General features: G+C 42.5%; 1 pseudogene; it reads right to left on the reverse strand.

Moving 5' to 3' along the window:
- Positions 1 to 5,774: 5,774 nt before the first annotated feature.
- Positions 5,775 to 18,846, reverse strand: part of LOC117283620 — a 16,132-nt pseudogene continuing 3,060 nt past the window's right edge.

The raw sequence follows: 18,846 nt of genomic DNA on the forward strand, positions 1-18,846 counted from the left end.
CCAGAGCCCGCAGACCCCTGCACGCGCCACCTGGTGTCTCCTCCGCCACCCCGTGATTTCAGGAGCCGCCCGCAGCTGCCCCCTGCCCAGGCCCTCCCAACCCTTGACCTCCCCGGTGTCCCCGCTCCGGACAGACCGCTAAAAGCTGGGCTCTGGGGCTCCTCTTCCTTCTACGCGCCTGGGTATTTTCTTCTAATGTCATAATTTAAAGCTATGCTTTGGTAATTCCCAAATTTACAATGCATGCGGAGATCTCCCCTCTGATTTCCAGTCTGCCACATCCAGCATCCCGTTTGATTGTGCCCATTGCATCACAGTTTAAGGTGTGCATAGGTGTATACGTGCGTCAGAACTCAGTTAATGCGCACCTAAGATCTGTGCGGTTCACCTTGTATGTAAATTTCATATCGAAAACATCAGATGTATGCTCAGACGAATTCAGAACACCACCATGAGGTCTGATTTAAATGCACTACACAATAATGTGGGTGGAATAAGTAGGTGGACACTGAAATGTAACGTTCGGGTGCGGCGGGTACATGGGCATTCACTGTTGAGTTCATACCGGTTTGCCTTCAGGAAATTTGCAATGTAGAATAGATGAGGACCATGCCTGATAATATATATTTACATGTGCAACACGTTCACAAGTGCCTTCACCATATCCGTCTTTACTATTTGGGTAAATCCACCTGTTCCCGAAGCCAGCAAATTAGGTTTCTAACATTCTCATTGACTTTGATACCCTATTCAACCCATTAACAAATCTGAGCTACTGTACCTTCAGAATGTCTCCAGTCTCTCTGCTTCTCACTACAGCACCGCGTCTAAAGCAAGCCACCTCAGCTGCTGCAGTGCCCTTCCTGGGAGGCTTCTTGGCGGTTCCATCTTCAGTCTCTTCTCCCCAGCAGCCTGTGTATTTTAAGAATGTAAATGACGTCTGATTACTCTGCTTAAAACCCTCCTGTTACTCTGGAGGGAAAAAATCCAATAGCTTCTAACCTGTGTAACCCTGGCCTGACTCTGGGCCTTGCTTCTCTTTCTCAGGCTCTCTGGCCACCCAAACGCCCTTTAAATACACCCTCCTGTGATGCTGATGCGAGAGTTTCCCATGCTACACTTTGTAGTTTGGTTCTTCAGAATCTGTATCAACCACCACCTAATTCTGCACAGGTAAAACGAGGTTAGTATAAACTAGGCAGGAAACTCACAGAAGTGTATACCACTCTGAAAGGGCTACATACTGTATGATACCAAGTGTGACATTCTAGAAAAGGAAAACTTGACAGAAAAGGATCAGTGGCTGCTAGGAGTCAGAACAGAGTGAGGAATACACAGCACAGAAAAGCTGTGGTGTGCATAAAAAGCTGCTGTGAAATTCTAGAATGTTGATACTTGTCAAAACCCATAGAATAAACAACCCCAGTAGCAAACCCTAATGTTAACCATGGGTGTGTGCTCCAGTGAGGATGACGTCGGTGTAGGTTCAGAGATGGTAAGGAAAGCACCACGGCAGGATGTTGATAGGCGGTGTGTTGTGTAGACAGGAAGTATATGAGACCTCTGTGTACTTTCTATTCAAGTTTGCTTCAAACTGAAAACTGCTCTAAGTGAGGGGGAAAATGTTGCAAAGATAATGGCTATAAAATAAAATCTGTGTCAGCCTCAGAGCTTTTAAAGATCGCCACCTTCCTGTGAAAGACGTCTTGGCAAGTAACCATGAGAGGACAGCACGATGACTCAGGTCAGACACAGGCACACTCTTGGCCACTGGAAGCTGTTTGGGCTCCTCAGTATCAGAAGAGGCTGCGGAGAGGTCACCCAGATTGGACTGGCCCCAGAGTACTGTAGCTGCAGTGGAAATTGCCTTCTATTGCTGCCATCCCAAGGTACCTCATTTATTAACTGTGTGGGTCTTAATTTCAGTCTGTTCAGATACTCAGACCGCTCATATTGGATTTCTATCTGTTCCACCTTCTTCATTCCTCTAACTAAAGTAACTGTGCTGAATGAACTGATTTTGTCATCAAATATTATCTGTTTAGGGCCAGGGATTTAGCTCAGTGGTGCCACCGCCTGCCTCACAAGCATAAGGTTCTGAGTTTGATCCCCGGTACCAAAAAATAAATAAATAAATAAAATCTGTTTAAAAGTGCTAATCATAGCCAGGTATTGTGCCACACACCTGTAGTCCTAGCTGCTCAGGAGGCAAGAGGATCCCTTGAGCCTAGGAGTTCAAGGCCAGCCAGGGCAACATAGTAGGACATCCTTAAATAGAAAAGAAAAGGTCAAGTCTGGTGGTGCATATCTGTAGTCCCAGCCCTTAGGAGGCTGAGGCAGGAGGATCTCAGAGTTTGAGGCCACTTGTTCTGCGTAGTGAGTTCCAGGACAGCCTGAACTACATAGCAAGAACCTGTTTCAAATAAATACACCACCTGCCTCACAAGTAGAAGGTCCTGAGTTCGATCCCTTGTACCAAATAAATAAAGCAAACAAGCAAATTATATTGTGGGAAAGCCTCTCTTGGCCCTTATATTCAACTAGCAAAACACTGTACAACTCAAGAAAGGGCATGTCAATCTGGATGTGGATAAAGAAGGGAAGAGCCTAAACATTAGTCTTACTGTTCAATCTCAGTAATATGCTTTGGGATAGGACTGCTCATTGAAAGAAGAAACTAGTAGGAAAATGGGTTACATCCAGATATAATGAGTGTAATCTATACAGCAATACATTAAAAATCCTACAATATACAAAAGAAACCATCTGGCAAATATGACTCATTAAAGTTATTTTAAAACACCTAGTACAATTTGGAAACTCTAGTTGAATATTTTAAGTGCACCATTGATCTAATAATATACCAGCTATAATTCCTGCCTCGCCAGTGAAAGGACCCAGGCTCGATCCCTGGTACCAAAAAAAAAAAACCCAGCCATACAAGGTAGTGCATATGTGTGATCTATAATCTCATCACTCAAGAAGATGTAGCAGGAAGATTGTGAGTTTGAGGCCCAGCTGGGCTACATAGCAAAATTCAAGGCCAAAAACCCTATCTCAACAAAACAAAACAAAATGTAGCATACTGAAGCCAGGCGTGGCGGTGCACACCTGTAATTCCAGCACTCTGGGAAGCAAGATGATCACGATTCAAGCCAGCCTGGCCAATTTGGAGACTTAGTGAGAGCCTCTCTCAAAATAAAAAAAAATGAAAAGGACTTGGGAAGTAGCTCAGGGCAGAGGCCCTGAGTTTAATCCTCAGTACTGGGGGAACAAAACAGAAATTTCAAAAAATAAGAAAGGAAATGAGAAAGTGTTGCATAACAGTTAAAGAACCTCCTACAAGAAATGACTGATCATCTTCAATTTTTTTTTTACTTTGATAAGTAATTTTTCCCATTAAGTTTATTGGTACCTTTTAGGTACAGAGTACAGTTACACTCATCATTGGGATCTTGTACCTTTATGTGATGTATCTTTGTTCTTACTTTTACCCCATTCATCTCCCGTCCCTTCGCCCCCTCCATCCTTCCCTATTTACAAGGACTTTGTTTCCATTTTTTGGTTTTTTCATATTTTTTCTTTTCCCTTCTTTCCCTTCCCCTACCACTCCCATTTCTCCTACTCCTTTAGCTCTTTTCTTCCTATTTCATATTATCGATTATATAATTTGAACCTTATTTATACTTTTCGTTTTTTCACACCAGAGAAACTGTTCAGTATTTACATATGTGTGTCCTATTTATTTCACTTAAGAGTATGGCCTCTCTGCAATACTTTCTATCACAGTTTGAAAAAAAAATTCTCCCGTACTTTTTCTGGTGTGGACGGGTAGATAAAATAAAAACATCAAACGCAAAGGCCAGCTCTAACATCAGGGCATGTAGTCTAGCTAAAGGACCAACACATATTGCTGACACTCACCAATTTCCTGTCTAATCTTCCTATTTATTACTATTTTTAAAACCCATCTAGCCGGGTGTGGTGGTGCACGCCTGTAATCCCAGCACTCGGGAGGCTGAGGCAGGAGGATTGCTATGAGTTCGAGACCAGCCTGGGCTACATAGTGAGTTCAGGTCAGTCTCAACTAAGTAGTGAGACCCTGTCTCAAAAATAAATAAATAAATAAAAATTAAAAAATAAAAACCCATCTAGTAGAGAATGCTTCTCAGCAGTAGAATCTGTCTTACTCTGTCTTCATTACGTGATAGTTCTCCCAAGTGCTCTGTCCCAAATTGCCTCGAACTCTCAGAAGGCCCTTAGAGACCCTGATGGGTCCCTTTCAGCAATCACCTGCTCTCCTCCGCTGGGTGTTTCTTTGGTGTATCCTCCCAGACCAGGGGTTCTCCAGTTGGTCTCAGCATCCAGCAGAACCCACCAGTACCTGGAAACTTGGTAGAACTTCGACTTTCAATCTCTTCCTGAGACCTAATGAATCAAACATCTGGGGGCAAGGCCAACAATTTGTATTTTAACACATCATCCAGGCGATCCTGATTAGTTTAGTTTGAGAACAACAGCTAGAAACCTGGAACCAAGTAATGGATCAGCTCCACATTCCAGGGACATAGGCCAAGGAGACTGAGTATCAGGTTAGTAGCTGCCTTCCCCTAGACGTCCCACGCCCTGCCTCTGCTTTGGGATATGCCAGGGTGGAATATTAAATGCAAAGAGACAGAAAATACATTACCTGGGGTGCTGCTTCCAGTTCTCCAGCCCAGATGCATTTCTGCCCGTAGAGTTTAGAAGAAGCCTGCTTTTTCTTTTTTTTTTTTTTTTGCACTGGGAGTAGAACTCAGGGCCTCACACTTCCCAGGCAGGCGCTGTGCCACTGAGCTACATCTGTGGCCTGAAACGTGCTGTCTTTATAATGAACTCTTCTCTTGTGCTTATTATCAGTAAGCCTTTACTAATTACCTAGCTCTAGATTTATTTATCTGCATTCTAGGAAATAAATTTGTTTCTATGGTTTACACTTGTCTTCTTTCTGGTTATGCATGAAAAATCAAATATTTTAACAGTAAAATTTGTCACTTTAATTTACCATTTAAATTATAGTCAACAAAGATAAGCACTTAGAAATCCAAAGGCTTTATAATTTGTGAGCAATATAGTCTGCTGTTGGTCTTTTAAATGCTCTAAGTCTTCTCAGTCTAGGAAGCACATCAGCAGGTGCTGTATTTCTCTATTACCTCACTACTAAAAGTGTGGCAGAGGTGCAGCATCTGGAGACAGTCAGAATGCAGCATCTCAGGCCCCATCCTGGACTTGCTGAGCCAGAACCTGCATAGGCACAAGGCCTCCACGGGTATCCTGGGCCCAGTAGCTAACAAGCACAGCTCTACACCACAGGGAGACGTGCTTTTCCACGACAGGGGTCCCAGGTGGCCTTGATGCTCCCTGCCTCCTAGGACTGGATTCTGAGGCACTCCCCTACCCTTGAGTGTGACCTGGACCTGGCAAAGTGCTTCTCACAGTAGAATATGGCAAAGGCAATGGTTTGTCACGAAAGAGCTGTCATATAAGGCTGAGACTTACATATTGCTCATTTTCTTTCTCTCTGGCTCTTTCTGCCCGCTCACCCTGATGAAGATACAGTGTTGTGAGCTGCCCTGGGGTAGGTATACTCTTAAGGGATAGGAAGTCAGTCTTCCTCCACTGTTCTTTGAGATACCTTCAGTTACAGCCAGCATCTTGATTGCAGCTTATGAGAAACAGCTTTTGCTAGGTTGTTAAATTGCCAAGGATGGGCTCAAAGCTGTGTTTCTCATGCTTCAGCTTCCCAGAGAGCTTTGACTGCCGGATTTCCCACGATGAACAAATTCATAAACTTTCTCCCCAGTGTGTATTCTCTGATAATTATAAGGCTGGAACTCTGGCTAACGGCTTTCCTACATTTGAGACATTAGCAAGGTTTTTGCCCACTACAGACTCGTGTCGCACAAGGATGGAACTTCCGCTCAGAGCTGCCCACTCGTCCATAAGGTTTCTCCCCACTGAGGGCTCTGATGAAGAAAAAGCACTGAACCCTGAGGGAAGGGTTTTCTTCCTTCATCACATACAAGTTGTTTCTTTTGAGGGGGTTTCTCTTTCTTTCAAACCTGCCCTTTGAGAAACAGATTCTCTATAATTAAAAATTGGAGGAACGATTACATTGAGAGCACCAGGAACTCCAGGACTGTAACCTTTGGAGCTGGTTCTCCTGTGTCAGGCCTGACATCATCGCCATGGTGCCTTAGGAAATGGAGCTCCCAGCATCCCTGCTTGAGCTGGTCCACCACAGCATCGCACTCAGAGCGCAGCAATCCGGGAACAGCTTCCAGAGATGAGATCTCTTCTACTAGCATTGTCCTTTTCCACGGATAGAGAGAAAAAGGCCGTCCAGGGTCATCCACCCTGTTGCTGCTCCTCTCCTTTCTCCGATGACACCCTCCAATCCGAGTGTGTAGCTCCCGAAGTCGGATGGCAACAAACTGCTCCAGCACGGCCAGCTCCACCAGTTTGCTCTGCCCTGCGGCCTCTGGCCAGAGCTGCAGAGTTGGTTCACAGCCTCGCAGGCTTGGCGAATCCTGGTAACCTAACTGCTTGAATCACTATCAAAAAACTTCCAGGCCAGGGAGGTGGTTCCAGGCTATAGCAATCCCTCTTTAACATCAGGCTGCTCCTCCAGCTTCCCTCTCAGCGTTTCTCCCTCCTTATCTGGAGTCAGGGTGAAAAATATTGAATCTTTTTCGTTAACCATGTAGAGAGCCTGATGAATAATACACACTTCAAGAGAAGACAATCGGCATAGACTGTAAGCCTTGGGGAAACGCCCTATTTCCACTTTCTACACTGGTTCTCTGGCTCAGGAACTGCAGCAGTTTTGCTGTCCAGGACAAACACAGAAACGCTGTGCGCAAATCGCTTCCCAGAAGCTCTTGGCGCCAACTCTCAAACAAGAAAGTATTAAGAGAAACACAAGAGGTCAAGTTGATTTAAATTATTTATTGTTGAGCCAGTCAATAAATTGTCACACACACACACACACACACACACACACACACCCCAGGTACTGGGGATTGAACCTAGAACCTCTGCACTGAGCTACATCCCCAATCCTTTTTTATTTTGTTTTTAAATTTTAAGACAGGGTCTCATGAAGTCGCTAAAATGTGCAGGCTTGGCCCCAACTCCCCATCCTGCCTCAGCCTCCCAGAGTGCCAAGATAACAAGTCTGCAGCCACCAGGCCCTGTGTGAAGTTACACTATCTCAAATAATTTCCATTTTCATTTTAGTTTCCTGGAGTTATTACTATATATAAAAACTTGCCCTTCAAACCCTTATTTTAAAAAAAAAGTGCTCACTTATTTTCTTTCTTTCTTTCTTTCTTTTTTTTTTTTTTTTTTTTTTTTTTTTTTTTTTTTTTTTTTGCAGTAACTGGAATCGAACTCAGGACCTTCAGGCACAGCACCACTGAGCTAAGTCCCTAGCCACAAGTGTTCACTTATTTCTAGTTGTTGTCTGTTTGTTTGTTTTGGTACCAGGGATTGAACTTGGGTCCTTGCACTTGTGAGGCAGGCCGCAGAACCACTGAGCTAAATCCCTGGCCCTAAGTGTTCAGTTATTGATTGGGTATTTTATTTTGTTTTGTTTGTTTTGCACTGAATTATCTTTAATATGTCATAAAATAATTTGGTTTTGCTTTGTTTTTGGCTAATCAGAACTTCTAGCAGTAACAGTTTTCTTTCATGGACTTATTTCCCTTAAAGCCATCTGCCTTACCAAATTTTCCAAATATTTTCCTTTTGCCAATATTTAATTCTATTACTTTTGGTTCAGAAACAAATCTTAGCATGTGTAGTTTTAGCCTTTGTCGGTTTTATTTTTACCATGATATTCACTGTGAACTTCATGTCTTTAGAAAGGCTGATGGTTTCTGCTTTTTTCTGTGTGTGACACAGTCTCACTATGTAGTCTAGGCTATCCTTGAACTCGAAGCAATTCTTCTGCCTCAGCCTCCAGAGTGCTGGGATTACAGGAGTGTACACCATTCCCGGCTGGCTTCTGCTTTATAAATCTAATTCATGAAAAAAATGTGATAAATACCTCTTGGATATTTCAAGATTGGTGTAAAGTTCATGACTGGGCTGCCGCATTAAAGAGCCAATTCTCTTAACCAGTCTCCCAAACTTTTCCCAAGTATCCACACAAAGACCAGGTCAAATGTCCTACTTCATAAAAATTAAATAATTTCAGTGACCAGATTATGTTTTTCATTGGCATTTTCAGTACCTGCTGTATGCCAGGCAGCGTGTTAGACCCTTAGGGATGAAATGATGCCAGTTTTTACCCTCCAGGGAGCTAGGCCTTCTAATGAACGAAGGAACTGTCAGATTTATGTTGATGATTTACCTGCTAATATTTGAGTTAGATACATTTGATCTTCTGCCAAAATAAGCACGTACGATTTTGCCCATAGGCAAATAATTACAATGCACGTCACCTCTCCGCCCTTCATGGGTTCACTTCATAGTATTTCTCCCATCTGACAATGACCGTAGTCTCCTCATTGATCTCTCTGCTCCACTCCGGCCCCCCAATAATCGATTCAGATGGGTCTTTTAAAAATTTAAATGAAATTATGTCACATCTACGCTTAACTCTTCGTCTCACAGAGAATAAAATCTAGGTCTTTCCCATGTGCAGAAGGTCCCACAGGTGCTGCTCGTTCCCTCTGCCTCCAGGCTCACGTCTTTCTGTTTTCCTGACAACACGCTCACTCCCGCGTCGTGAGCCTCCTTTCTTGTCCCCAGCCTCCTAGTCATTCCCCGCTGGAGCCTTCACATGCACTGTTCCTTCTGTCTGGAATGCTTTTTCCTTACCCTATCACAGGGTGAGGCTCCTCTCCTTTCCTTTCCCTTTCCCTCCCCTTACTGGGATCTGAACCAGGGCCTCCTCTTCCTTGTTTAAACTTGCAGTCCTTCAGTTTAGCCTACCAGAGTGTTGGGATCGCAGCTGTATACCACCACGCCCAGCATGACTGGCTCCTTATCTTTCTCATTTTATCTGTCTTGTTTCCTTCTAGAGACCTTCCTCATCTCTATTTTGTGCTGCGTGGGAAGGTGGGGTCCATTCCTAGCCATGTAATTTTGTAATAGTATTTATTTAATTTTTTTTTTTTTTTGCAGTGGTGGAGATCAAACACAGGGCCTTGTACCTGCTAGTAAAGTACTCTGCCACTGAGCTACACCCTCAGCCCTAATTTTACTTTTGATTGACAAGTCATACCTATACATTTATGGGATATAAAGGGATGTTTTGATATATGTATCCATGGGCTGGGGATTTAGCTCAGTGACACTGCCCCTGCCTCGCAAGCACAAGGTCCTAAGTTTGATTCCTGGTACCAAAAAACAAATGGATCTTGATATATGTATACAGTGTGGCATGATTAATCAATCAAGATAATCAGCCTATTAATCCCTTTCGTACCCACCCTAGTTTTATAGTGAGACTTTTGAAATTTATTCCCTTAGTTATTTGGAAATTTATAATACATGCATGTGCTGAGGCAGGAGGATCACTGTGAGTTGGAGACCAGCCTGGGCTACATAGTGAGTTCAAGGCCAGCCTGAATTATATAGCGAGACTCTGTCTCATAAAAACAAAGCAACAACAACAAAAATTATATATATTACATAATTTTTAGTATAGTCACCCTGCTGTAAATAGATCTCAAAGACCATTCTCCATAATCTTTGTTACTATCCAAAATTATTAGGGGCTGGGATTTAGCTCAGTGGTTCTGCCCCCTGCCTTGCAAGCACAAGGTCTTGAGTTCAATTCCCAGTACCAAAATGATTGTATTAATTTACTTGTTGTTGCTCTTATTTAAACATGGGACACATGGGAGCAGGGACTGTATCCATAATGTCCACTAGTGTATTCCAATTGTCTAACACATAATTAGTCCTCAATAAGTATTGTATTCCAATTGTCTAACACATGATTACTCCTCAATAAGTATTTGTGGAATGAATAAATACTAGGAGAATTGCTAAGGAATCTGCTAAACAATGTTAGCAGAAAGAGCTGTAATAATGTAACAAGTTTCATCCAGTGTGGTGGCGTTCACCTGTAATCCCAGCACTCCAGAGGCTGAGGGAGGAGGATCGCTGTGAGTTCGAGACCAGTCTAGGTGAGTTCCAGGTCAGTCTCAACTACATAGTGAGACCCTGTCTCAAAAAAAAAAAAAAAAACAATAATAATAATAATGTAACAAATTTCATGGAAGACTCAAAAATTCTACTACAAAAGGGTGTCTTAATTGAATGTTCAGTAGAAACTTGGTGTATGCGGGGCGGGGGAGTCAGGCAGCTGAGAAGAAAATTAGGGATGATGAAGATGAAAGAAAAAGTTTGAGAGTCTGAGAGTTAGCCAGGTGTGGTGGCACACACCTATAATCCCAGCACTTGGGAGGCTGAGGCAGGAGGATTGCAGTGAGTTTGAAGCCATCCTGGGCTACATAGTGAATTCGAGGACAGCCTAAATTATGTAGCAAGACCCTGTCTCAAAAAAAAAAAAGAAAAAGTAAGGTAGATAGTCTGTGCACAGCATGTAAGATGAAAGAAAGGGCATGTTCATTGAGAAGGAAGAAGGCAACATAGTGGGAACCTGAATTATCTCATTACTGCCTAACTATCAATATTACCCTCCTCCCCAGAGGTATCCATATTCTGTGATGTGATTCTCTGGGACCCCTGATTATCTTACGTCACCTGTCAAGGGGGAATTAAGGTTGTTAATTAGCTAGCCTTATAAAGATTATCTGGTACCATCCAGGCAGGACCAGTGTAATCACAGGCCTCCTCTTGTGGAACGGAGAGGCAGAGTAAGGTCAGCACAAAGCAGCCTAGGAAAGGCTAGACTAACCATTGCTGGCTTTGATATGGAAGTGGGCCGTGGGCAAAGAAATGTGGGCTCTTCTAAAAATTGAAAAAAACAAGAAAATGTTCTTTATGGAACACAGCCCTTTCTATGCCTTGATTTTAGCCCAGTGAGACTTCATTCAGGTCTTCTGACCTCCAGGACTATAAATTGGTGTTGTAACTGGTTGTGGCAACCAGTAAGACACAAAAGTCACTGAAGTAAAATGAGGAAAGGGGAAGCGAAGCTTGTAGCTAGTTTATGGACTAGCATATGGAATAGGTTTAGTAAGCAGTAAAGAGGCTAAATTTCAGTCTCCTGGAATGCTGGCTTCACACAGATCATTGCTTATGTAACATGTTAGGAATAACCTGAAAAACTGAGAAATCTTCAAGATCACCTTCAAGACACAAGGGAAAGAGGAAGTCAACTAGACCTAAAGGGACCTGCTGAGCATTCTCCATCGCTTTGCCTGTGGCTCTGTTAGGATTTAAAAATAATTTAGTACACAAATCTGGGAAAAATAAACTACCAGATAGTGAGTCCTCTAATAGTCTCAGAAAGTATCTTTTATAAGAGGACAAGAATGGATGCCTTCATTTAGATGGGGAAAATCATCTGAAGGTTTTGTCTTCCTAGGAAGATGGGCAAGTTGTGACTAATCACTATGACGGTTAACGTTAATTCTTGCAGAGTTGGACTTTGTAGGTCAACCAGATCCCTTTCTTTTGCTTTATAAATTCAGCTGAAGTAGTTCCTGCTGACCCAGGAGTGCTGTCTGCATGCCCAGAGGTGCCACCCCTGCAGGCACTGTATAATGAGGCAATCCACAGGGCTGAGCTCAGCATAAATAAAAGTTCAAACTGGGACATAAATTTTTAACACGTTTGCAGTGTGAAAGCAAAATAGCCAGAGGAACTGCAACAGAATGACACTGTAATTAGTCGGGCATGGTGGTGCACACCTGTAATCCCAGCACTCGGAGGCTGAGACAAGAGGATCGCTGTGAGTTCAAGACCAGCCTGGGCTGCATAGTGAGTTTCAAGTCAATCTCAACTACATAGTGAGACCCTGTCTCAAAAAACAAAAACCAAAACAAAACAAAAGAAAGATACCATAATCATTCAAAGACCCAATATCACAAGAGACCTGTCATTATGACAGCATGGCCCAAACGCATGTTTCTTTCTTTATACCCATGACAAAATGTAAGAACACAACTTTGCTCGATGTCTGGCCTTTGGTTTACTTGAAAAGTTTTGTTTAGAGATGAGCAAAGGTGAGAAGGTGTTCAAGTTTTCTTTATAAGAAAAAGAAGTTTGTATGTACATGATGATGAAAGGAAGGAGCAGATGATAAATACACACACACACACACACACACACACAACCTTCCCCATTTCCTTCATCCAAATATAAAATTCAGTTCATTACTGTCATTCTTTAATGAGCTAGATTTTATTTATTTATTTATTTATTTATTTTGAAGCAGGGTCTCACTATGTAGTTGAGATTGATCTGGGACTCACTGTGTAGCCCAGCTGGTCTTGAGCTCACAGAGATCCTCCTGCCTCAGCCTCCCAAGTGTGGGATTACACTACACCCGGCAATGAGCTAAATTTAGAAATCTCTCTTAAGCACCAGCACTCGGGGCCAGGGTTGTAGGTCAGTGGTAGAGTATGGCTTAGCATGTTTGAGGCCCAGGGTTCAATCCCCAGCACAAAAAATAAACAAGTAAATAAATATATAATGTAAATTGCAATCATCTATTTTTGGTGGTACTGGGGCCTGAATCTAGGGCTTCACATATGCTAAGCCACTGATCTGCCACTGAAGTACACTGCCAGCCAGTGTGCAAATTTTCAAAGGCCAAAGTTTCATTTTCATGGAAATACCCATTACACTATTAACGGATACCACGTGAACTCCTTTGACATATGGCTTAGCAGAAAAAGGAAGCAGTATTGAGTGAAACGGGAAATACTGTATTTTAGGATTTTAAGCATTTGCGGTTATAGTCATGACTGCAGCATCCTCAGGTTCTCCTTCAAATTAACAATGCACCCTAGGGAAAATGAAGGAAAAGTTAAAGAGAGGGCAAATCCTCTTAAACTAGATGATAGCAATACACCTGTCTTCATGTGCATTATTGATAATTTGCACGTGCCAGTAATCCCAGCCCTCTGGGAGGCTGTGGTAGGAAGACTGCAAATTTGAGCCCAGCCTGGGCAATTTAGCAACTTAGAAAGACCCTGTCTCAAAAATAAAAATTTACTTAAGAGGGCTGTGGGATGTACCTTAGTGAGAAGGCCTTGAGTTCAATCCCTACTATTGGGAAAAAAAAAAAGTAAAAGTCAATTTACACATTGCAGAAACATCTATGCATTGGTGCTCTTTGTCACTGGGCTAATCAACACAAGTGCTCTGTTATAGCTTATAGGTAAACTCCCCGTCTTGGTAACTTTTCTCTTTGCTGTGAAAAAATACCCAATTCCCAAAGTTAAAGGGGGAAAGGTTTAATTACCTCACTGTTTGTAGAGGTTTCAGTCCATAATCAGGTGGCTCCCAGGCAGGGTGGCGCATGAGGAAAGACAGCAAACACAAGCAAACAAGGAACCAATAATCATCTTTCTGCCCCTTCTATCTTACCCAGCCTACTGGGATTAGGGTGGTACCGAACCAGTCAGTATAGTGGTTTAGTACTCACAGTCCCAGCATCTCACACTAGATCCAGCCACCTCTGAAAAAGCCATAAGACCACGAGTCTTGTGGGGACAGCTAAACACAAGCCGTAACACTCTGCTTACATCTGGAATAAAGATCAGAAGGAAAGCTGGTTTGGGAAGGGTGCTATGGTTTATATCTAGAATGTCCCCACAAGTCTCATATGTCCCGAGACTGGGCCTGGTAAGAGGGAGTGGACGACTGGGGCTGTGACCTGGACAGGTGTATCTAGTCCCAGCCTCCTCCCTCCTCTCTGTTTCCTGGACACCATGATGTGAGCAGCTTTCTTCCCACAGGGCCTTTCGCACAGGGATGCAAAAGCTAATGCAAAAAGAATTAATGATACACTTTGGTGAAAACCAGTATTTCTCAACCTGCTTCTTCATCATCATGCACCAAAAAGAAAAACAGTACAAAAAAGACTAAACATAACTTAAATTCTCTCTGGGCCTAGGATTTAGCTCAGTGGCACCTCTCTTGCCTTACAAGCCCAAGGTCCTGAGTTTGATCCCTGGTACGAAAAAAAAAAAAAAAGCATGGGACAGTCCATTTTAACGGGGAAATGTCCCATGTTCAGCATGATTTTCAGATGTCTTGCTAGACAGTTACAAAGAGGAAATAAATCTCTTATCTGAGCCTGGAACTTAACTCCATTACACATAGAAACATGATGTAGTTGCAGTTTTACTCCAGGCTGTATTTTCTAGGTGCGTGACTTCCTTGTGACTATAGGAAACTTGTTTGTTTTGTTTGGAGCTTTCTCAAGAATCCTTAAACCATTTCGGAAACCAGCTTACTGATAGAAGCCCTGATTCTGATATCGGAGTAGCTGAAGGCAAGCACAGCTGAAGTTCAGTTATTGGAATGTTTTAAGCAAAAGAGTGTCATGAGCCAGGGTGCCTACAATCTCAGCACTCTGAGAGGCTGAGGCAGGAAGATCACAAATTCAAGCCCAGCCTGGGCAACTTAGTGACTGAACAAGATCTTGTCAAAAGCAGGAAGGAGCAGGGATATAGCAAAGCTCACAGGTCCTGGATTCAATCTGCTAGTTTGAGAAAACTCAGTTTCACTGCATTGAGAATAGATTTCAGGGAAGCTGACTGACACATAGGGTAGAGGGTTTATCAGAACCATCCCTCCCCTGGACTGCTTGGAGACCAGTCTCCCTAAGTTTTATTCTGCTTATCCTGTTGTGGAAGGAACTGGTAAATGACTCACACACAGAGACGCAGGACTTTTCTAGCAAAGGCTCATTCTTGCACCAAGAGCTGCGCCAAATGACCAACCCTGGACTGGGTGACAGTCTGCCTTTTATGAGTTCTACAATCATGACCTCACTCTAGGTGATAAGACATTCTAGTTCCCACAGTTCTCATCACAAATCATGGTCACAAGATGGTACAAAGTTAACCCAAATGTACCATTTCTCTCAGGATGCTTATCTTTAGCTATTCCAGCCCCCAGGATTGGGGGCCACAGTTAGAAAAGCAGGACTGGTGACATTCCTTTTACTTTATCACTGTTATAGTCATATAGTTTACAGAAAGTTCTATAGCTCAGGGACTGTTAGCTTGGCCATTTGGTCTCATCTTGGGGTGCAGCTTAGCACCTCAGGCATCTGTTTGTTAATTTTAAATCTGGGCTATGTGCCTTTAAGCCTCAATGGTGAGTTCTCGGGTATTTTTTGTTTTTTGGGTTTTTTTATTTGTTTGTTTTTTGTGGGGTTTTTTTGTTGTTGTTTTGTTTTGTTTTTTGACACAGGGTCTCACTATATAGTTCACACTGCTCTGGAACTCACTGTATAGCCCAGGCTGGTCTCAAACTCACAGCGATCCCCCTGCCTCAGTGTCCCAAGTGCTGGGATTTTGGGTGTTTTTGTTAAGCAAAGCAAAACAAATTACAGAAGCAAGAGGTAGCATTTATTTTATATTCTTAAATATTTTGTAGGTTTTAGACTATTTACATACGTTTTGTCCATCAATTGCATCAAGGCTGTCAAGAGTTTGCTCAGACTTTCAGCTACCCCTTCCAGAAACACTGGCCAAGGAAAAGCAGTGCTAAAGGCTCTGCCCTCTCTGGATCCTCCAGGTTCCTCAGACCTCAGGTTCCTGGGTTCTAGAACTCTTCACTATTCATTAGTTTTTTGGGTTTTTTTTAGGTAGACTTAGTATATATACTAATTTTATCCCCCTCTTTTTTTTTAGTTGCATCAAAGGGAAAGTTTGTCCAGATTGACTATTTTTCTGATTACCAATTCCACCATAATGAAAACTAGAAGTTTTCTATATTTTTTTCTAATTTAAAAAAAGAGGCTTCAGGGCCTGGGATTTAGCTCAGTAGTTCCACCACCTGCCTCGCAAGTGCAAAGACCCAAGTTCAATCCCCAGTACCAAAAAAAAAGAGGCTGGAAGACATAGGCCAAAATGATAACACTGTTCTCACTGAGTAGTAGAATGCAGATAATTTTTATTTTCTGTGTTTTCCAAATTTCCTGAGAGACAGAGAACACTGAGTGTGGTGGCACATGAGTGTAATCTCTGCACTCTGGAAGGCTGAGGTAGAAGGATCAAAAGTCCAAGCCCAGTTTGAGCAATATAGACCCTGTCTCAAAATTTTTTCAAAAAGGTGGGGGGGCTGGGATATAGCTCAGTTTGAAGGCTCTGGGTTCAAACCCAGTGCAACAAAAAGAAAAGAAAAAAAAAAACAAGAGCTCTCTTGTGTGTTAACATTATGTTCAAGATGTTTGAGAATCTTGCACATTGTAAGCACATTTAAATATAAAATTAATTTTTCAGTACTAATCAAAGACATGGTTTTAATTTTGTCTTAAATATTCCCATAAATAATGTTATGACTTACTATTCCTTAGAATATTCTCCATACTTGACTAGCCAGTAAACACATGTTTACCACTTATTCAAAATTAAAACTGATTTAGGGTAAGCTTGTGAGGAACATTTCCATTTATTTTAAGAAAGATGAGAATATTCTTTGGATCATCTATAGCCTAAAAATTGCAGCATTTTTGTCTCGCAAGCACAAGGTCCCGAGTTCGATCCCCAGTTAAAAAAAAAAAAAAACACAAAAATTACAGCATTAAGTTGATTATTAGAAAAACACCATATATATATATATATATATGAGAAACTACATATAATTAGACTATATGCCCTCACTGGAACACAAATCTGTTTTGAAAGAGCAAACTTAAATATTTACCTAAACCTGGAAAAGTTTTTAAGAAAAGGTCCAAGAGGAGAGGAGAGCTTTCCAGGCCCTGGCAGCAGAGCTGCAGAGAGGAGAGAACAGCCCCAGGGAGCGAGGGAGGCTGGCCTTTCTAGGCCACGCCCCCAAACGTCCTCCTCCAACCGGGCTCCACCTCCCAACCTCACCTTCGCTACAAACTTATCAGTGGACCAATCCACTGGTGATTATCACACCGCGATGATCCATTCACCTCCCGAAAGCCCGCCTTTGAGCTCAGGAGGCTTTGGGCGGACGCCTAGATGTAAACCACAATAGTAGTCAAAGAAAGTATTGATTCATGAATACGTCTACAGGAAAAAAGTCCCCAACTAGGGAAAGGAAATACAGAAACTGCTCTTCTGTGAGACAGATGTCATTTGGATCCTGCTTCTCTGTTGCCCTGCTCAGTCTCTGTTTGCTTTTGCTCCTAATGTCCTGTGACTGTGACTCTCCCGTAGGACAGCCCTGGAGCATTCTCCTGGGGTGGGATTCCCCCAGGACTGATGGGTGCAACGGTATGGTAACCAAATTTTCAAACTTGGAGGCATCTCTTAAATTGCTGTATCCCTGAGGGACAGGCAGAAACCACTCTGTACAGGCCCTGGACTGAACTTACTCTCTAACTTGGCTTCTCTTTCCCTATCCAGATTTCCCCTCCCTTCTCAGTTTCCCCTGGGGGCCTTGTGTAATAAACTTCAAGCACAGGGATCTTTGACTGGGAGTCTGTTCCATAAATATGGCATCGTCTCAAGTTATCTCTTCCAGGGAAAAATATTAGTATAGACATCAATTCCTAGCTCATATTCAAGATGTCTGGCTTTATTTTTCTGTACAAATCAAATATAAGATGCAGCAAAATTAAATATACATTTACATATTTTAGAGCTTTGTCAGGTGTGGTGGCATGTGCCTGGAATCCCAGCACTTGGGAGGCTGAGGCAGGAGGATCAGTGCAAGTTTGTGGCCAGCCTGGGCTACATAGTGAACTCATAACCTGAATACACGGTGAGATCCTGTCTCAAAAGAAAAAAAACAAACAAAAAAACCCCAATGCTATCAGTTCACTAATCAGGGGCCAGAAGTTAATGAGCACTAATTGTCAGAAGAACTATTTTATTGTCATAAAATAAACACAAACTGATAGTCCTATGATCTGCAGAAAAGTAATTATGCCAGGCCCAGCTGGAAGATCAAATTATTAGTTGCTTGGGGAAACCCAGAATTAGAAAGAAAGGAATTAGCTCTTAAGTGAAATTCCACTCAACCTATCACAACCTAACAGATCCCATTTGTTACACTATAGAAATAATCTCTTCCTAAGAAGTCCAACGAGACAGCCAGGTTCACAGAGCACATTCTCTCGCCAGGCCGAATTAGAAAAATGCTGACAATACCATGGTTCATCATATCTGTTTGATAAATAAAAGGATTTAGACTGAAAAGACTTGAAGCCACTGATCCAGGACAAACCCCCCCCATGGCAGTGTAAGAGTTTGAATTCAGGTCACCTGACTCGATCCTTGCCTTTATTCGGCTCCCCTGTATAAGAGAGGAAGAGGCCTGAGAGAGTAAGGTCTCTAGAAGCAATGGAGTGATGCTTACCATTTCTTCTTCTGTAAAACAAGATTATCTGGCTGGATGTACGCTTAATTCTTTCTTGTCACCCTCATGATTCTACTAGGATTCTGCTAGTGCTTGTCATGTGGTCCTGGTCTTAGCTACACTACAGAATGTAAGCGGAGGTCACTGTGGTGGAGTGGTGACCATTGGGAGCTCAGAAGGTCAAGGAAACCTTACTAGTTCAACTGGGGTCTGTCCACTGCTGCAGAGCTTGAAATGAAACTGTTAATTCTCCTAAAAAAGGCAACAGCTTTTCTAACACCTGGTGGCATTCACCAGATGTAACTGGAGGAGGACCATTTGAACAATGGTAATACTGTTGCTAAAAAAAAAAAAAAAAAAAAAAAA

Source organism: Fukomys damarensis, unplaced genomic scaffold (assembly GCF_012274545.1).
Source record: "Fukomys damarensis isolate Sample0158 unplaced genomic scaffold, DMR_v1.0_HiC HiC_scaffold_28, whole genome shotgun sequence".
Taxonomy (NCBI): domain Eukaryota; kingdom Metazoa; phylum Chordata; class Mammalia; order Rodentia; family Bathyergidae; genus Fukomys; species Fukomys damarensis.